The following is a 5,403-nucleotide window of genomic DNA, read 5'->3' as shown; positions in this document are numbered from 1 at the left end:
TGGTGCTTCTGAGAATGGCTGCTTTTATAACAGCAAGTTTCTAACTCTCATTGTTGTGGAGATATATCTAAAAAACTTGCAAGTTTCAGCAACCATCTCCCAATTCAGGAAAAGAAGGTTCTGTTTCCTGAGGATGCCATTCAGGATAGCACACCTCTGTTCAGAGGTCTTTCTTTCTTTCTTTCTTTCTTTCTTTCTTTCTTTCTTTCTTTCTTTCTTTCTTTCTTTCGTGCTTACATGTGCATGCATACCACCTATGGTAAAATAAGCAATATTGAAGAAAGCCTATTGACTTTCATAAATAATTTATTTTGATCACAGAATTTGAGCAGTCTTAACAGTGAACAGATTTGGATTTTCTTGCTTCAGAACCTTAAAACTGAGATAGAAAAAGCCACTAAATGCAACTCTTAGTAGATGCCTCTTGGATTACAGCATGGCCTCTCAAGAGGGTGTGCCAAAAGCTACATTGTTGAGTAATTTGAAAAGTAAAGTGCAAAGGGAGCAGAAGAATTGTAGCAACCTAAGACATACGCTTGGTGTCCCCACTGTGAGGTCACAGATCATTTCAAAGAAAGGGGAATGCTGGCAGGGCGTTTTCTGTGATGGGCTTTAGACTTTGGAATTCAGTTCCTGGGCCCTGGTCTGACACAGCCCTTAATCCTCTGCTGGAAGTCTGGGCTCTGTGGGAAGAGATTCTGGAGCGAAGGAGAGAGTTGCACAGTGATGGCCACATGTCACGTCCAGTCTTTGAGATGATTCTACCTTCCAGGGCAGGTTGCAGTCCACGTGTTCACAGATCCTGCCTGATCTTTGCAGCTCTGGCTCCAGAGGGCGGCGTTTGCCAGGGCTCCAAAACTGGCCACACAACCACCAGTCTGAGTGTGCCATTACTCTCGCTTTGCATGGTACACATAAGAAGTTCAATGTGAGGACATCCTCAGTTTACATGTTTTGCTTTTTCCACATTAAGGGATCCACTGATGGTCTCTTCAAAATCCTGAAGTCTACTGCTGATACTCCTCAGCTGAGGAACAGGCAAGAGCCCAGCATAGTCGAGGCAGCCAGGATTATAGGCCTGAATTCAAGCCCTGCCCAGGCCAACAGATCCTCCTGGCCTGGCACAGGTGCATCATACACACATCCTACTGCCTCTCTTCCTGTAGCAATCATGCTGCAGAGTGACCAGCCAGGAAGCAATACTGTCAGTCAAATTCCTGCATAATCCTCCTGAGATGAGGGGGTCAAGAGGAGAAGGAGCTAGGATTCATACAGCCATAGGTACTTTTGGGTAAGATGTCCCTCTTAAATTAGACAAATAGTTAGCCCAGACACTAACTTTCAGTCTTACCTACCTCACAGGGTTGTTGTGTGGACAAAAGCAGGGAAGGAACTATATACACCACCCTGAGCGCCTCTGGCGAAGGGCAGTATAAAAATGTGAAGGACAAATAAACAACCAATCCCTCTTTTTTTCTTCCTTTAAAGACCCTTTAAAGACACTTTAAAGACCCCCAAGAGGCTTCACTCTTCTGAAACTGCTCATCCCTTAACACTGGGTGATAAATAGGGGTGTTTTTTTTTTTGGTGATTTCCAAAATTTCTTGATTAAAATCACAAACCATGGTGTTTTGTGTTTTTATTCCAAGCATGCTTTTTAATAAATAATAAATTATAACTCCTTTAAAAATATACTAGGTAGGTAATACATGTGATATATTGTCAGCCACAGTATTATTTCTAACTGGAAAAGTAATCTGTTTTAATTTGTGGAAAATATGTTAAAAACCAAATGCTGTTTTGTGTTTTTATATGGATATTTTTACATAAGAGCATAAGGAAAGTCCTGCTGGATCAGGCCAAAAGCCCATCTAGTCCAGCTTCCTGTATCTCACATTGGTTCACCAGATACCTCAGGGAGCACATAAGATAAGAAGAGACCTGCATCCTGCAGCAATGTTAGGCAATATTAGAGTCCAGCTCCTATATTTGAATCACGCAATCTCCAAATGATTCAGTCTGTTTATTCCTAGAAACTTGAGCAAGATCTTTTTCGGTATTCATTGGCAAACAGAGATGAGGGAAAGGACTTCTGGCCTTTCTAGGCAATGCTAACAATGCCTCTGCCTGAAGGCTTCCATCTCACACAGCCCACTCTCCTGCTTAGTTTTCAGGCTCTCTGCAAACAATATGAATGAACTTAAGTCTTTATTTGCATTCCCTTCAAATTGCCCTCTGCCACTGGCATGAGACCTTGGCATATTTGTTTTAAGCCTCACAGAGCCAAGATATTTTAGCTGGGCATGGTGCTGCCACCACAAAATTGCTTTAAAAGCGGCTGCTGAGTCAGAGTAAATTAGTTTCTGTGTATATGTATATAAAGTATTTTTTTTCTCCTTCATCTCAAGAATCACAATGTTAAAAAAAAAAAAAAAACCCTACTGCAGGGTAAATGGATGCTCTATTTTGTGTGCTTGAAGCATTTTTGCCTCAGGAATCCCCACTTACCTGGCAAACTTGGTTGGCACCCTTCAGTCTCGAAAGACTATGGTGTAAGCCTACAGCACCCGGTATTCCCAGTTGGTCTCCCATCCAAGTACTAACCAGGCCTGACTCTGCTTAGCTTCTAAGATCAGACAAGATCAGGGATGTGCAGGGCAACTGTTTGAATAAAGAAAGGTACTGGCTTGCTGACTGCTGTGTTTTCTGGTTTTCTGCCTTTCTATTCTTTTGCAGAAGAGAGAACTTTTATTATACTTATATAGTGCCATTAGTGTGCACGGCTTTTTATGGAGCAACATAAGCAAGAGACTGGCCCCATTGCAAGGCACCTACAATCTAATTGATAAAAAGTATTTGGAATCAAAACTTCATTTGAAAATTTACTCTCTGCTGAACATATGTGTGAAATGATGGAAAAGTTGCCTGATGTCTCCTATTGAGAAGGTTCACTTCTCATTCCACACTCAGGCCTTTTAGCTGCAGAGGCATCGCTCTTCCTCAGTGTGCGGGGAGCACCGCAACAACTGTGGTTCCACACAGTACTTAGTATAGTGCTATATTTCATGTTGCAATCCTGCAATGTCTATCTCCACACAATGACAAAAATGAACAGCATTATTAAATAGTGTTTGCTCAGAAGTTAGTTCTGCTTAATGCAATGGCATTCCTCTGTACAAGGTGGATTTAGGATTGCAAACCCCTTCATAAGACAAGGTTAATGTTTATTATGGCACTTGTGCTGCTGTGCACCAGTGAAAAAGAAAATAAGAACATATTACAATGGGTCTGCTTTGATCTGCACCAGCTCTTTGGCTGGCGTAAGTCCAAGTCGAGCCAAGGGGTCAAGGCCCGGCCAGACAGGGGGTGTAGGATAGCAGCAGTGCCACTGCCACTGATAAACCCCCCTGTCCTCCCCATCACATGTCATGGAGGCCCCAATCCTCCCCCTTGTGTCAACTCACCTCCTCCAGCATTAGCTAGGTGCTGGGTTTTCAGGAGGGATTTGAAGGTTGTGAGGGAGGGAGAATCCTATAGCTGTTCAGGGAGACACTTTCCTGCACAAGGGACAGCAAAGGAGAAGGAGTGGAGCTGTTTGAGGAGACCTTCAGATAGTTGAGGGTGGTTGAGGGTCTTCTCTCCAGAAGAAGGAAGATCTCAGGCAGGAATGCAGCAGGATATTAAAGCTGAGAGGAGGGGGAGCAGGCCATGGAAGGTTCTGATGTAAGGAGAAGGAGCCTATGCTGTGTCAAGTCCCCTGTGAGGGGACTTAAGGAGGGCCTTGGTATGACCTGAGTTATGAGTGAGATGAGTAACTTAGCAGTAAAGTGTTGGATGGAGGTGAGAAAACTAACATGAAAGGTCAGTAAAGTAGAGGTTGTAGCTGTCAAGGCAAGAACCTACCACAGTGTTTCCCAAAGTGTGGGTTGGGAATCACCAGTAGGTCAGGACCTAATTGTTGTTGTTGGGGGGGGGGGGGTTGAGAAATTGAAACTGACAGGTTGATAACTGACAAGAAAATATATTCAGCCCTATGGGAAGTGAAACTGAGCTGCACATATGTGTTTACTCATGAGTAGGCAATCGTGCCTTGGCTCTTATCAAAGGCAAAGGGGAATGCAAGGCTACCAGAATGGTTCTGATTCATTGTATGTGGAGTTCAACAAATGCTCCAGAAAGCACCCTCCATTGTAAAAAGGATAAAAACAGAGGCTTGAGAGGCTGGTAAAATGAACCTTTTTTTAGGGTGCAATCCTAACCTACTTTCCAGCACTGGCATAGCTGTGCCAGTGGGGCACATGCTGCATCCTGCAGTTGGGGAGCAGTCATGGAGGCCTCCACAAGATAAGGCGGTGTTTGTTCCCTTACCTCGGAGTTCCATTGCCCTTACCTCAGCGCTGGAAAGTTGGTTAGGATTGTGCTGTTAGTCTCCTACAAGTAAGTGGGTTCCGACAGAATGTGATTTTAAAAAGTGGGTTCCAGTAATAAAAAGTTTGGGAAACGCTGGCTTACCAGGGTATGAACTAGTTTCTTTGCTGAGTGGACAGAGAGGAAGAGTCAGATGCTTGCACTAAGAATAGTGTTTTTAAATTAGCATTTTATTGCAGTTTATGATTTGTTGACAAGTAGACATACTACAGCAATGCAAACCCTGTCCCATCTCAATCAGTCTCATGAACCCAGCAAGGAACAAACCAGAAGCTCCCTTCTGACCCACTTCCATTCCTAAAAACCCTTCAGTCAAAAATTAAAAGTTTAGTTGTACAAACAAAAGTAATAAAAAACAATCAAATGTCTATCATATGCTTCCCCATCTCCCCTCCCTCCCTATGTCCAATGTAATTCCTGACCTAATCACAAGAGGAGTGGGGCCTTCCCAGTTTCCAGTTACTGACTGGGCCCAGTCTTTCTCAGGAGGTCAGGGCAGGCATTGGGGTGGCAGCCATTGTGCCTTGTGTTGATGCTGATTCTGGTTCCTGATACTTCTTTGTCAAGGAGCAGGGGCCATGTGATGGCCACATAGCCAATGGTTGGCAGCCTTCAGTCTCGAAAGACTATGGCATAAGCCTACAGCACCCGGTATTCCCAAGCGGTCTCCTATCCAAGTACTAACCAGGCCTGACCCTGCTTAGCTTCCGAGATCAGACAAGATCGGGCATGTGCAGGGTAACAGTTGCTGCTGCCACATAGCCAAGCAGGCCAGCAAGGGTGCATATGATGCCACCACACGGGCTAAGGCAGCTGGGCATCACTAAGTAAAATTAGGAAGGTGCTCTCGTTCTTTTATTTGGCCCCACATTTCAATAACCTTTGACGTGCCAACACCTTTTTTTCTAGTTTTCGTGAAACTATAATTTGAAGACAGGATTATTTCCATCATCCAGCATTCTCAGAATAGTTCTA

At 44.0% G+C, this 5,403-nt stretch overlaps 1 pseudogene; it reads right to left on the bottom strand.

Moving 5' to 3' along the window:
- Window positions 1–5,064: 5,064 nt before the first annotated feature.
- LOC136637120 (5S ribosomal RNA) lies at window positions 5,065–5,184 on the bottom strand (annotated as a pseudogene).
- Window positions 5,185–5,403: the final 219 nt, after the last annotated feature.

Source organism: Tiliqua scincoides, chromosome 1, assembly GCF_035046505.1.
Source record: "Tiliqua scincoides isolate rTilSci1 chromosome 1, rTilSci1.hap2, whole genome shotgun sequence".
NCBI classification, from domain to species: Eukaryota; Metazoa; Chordata; class Lepidosauria; order Squamata; family Scincidae; genus Tiliqua; species Tiliqua scincoides.
This window is presented reverse-complemented; position numbering and strand designations above follow the sequence as displayed.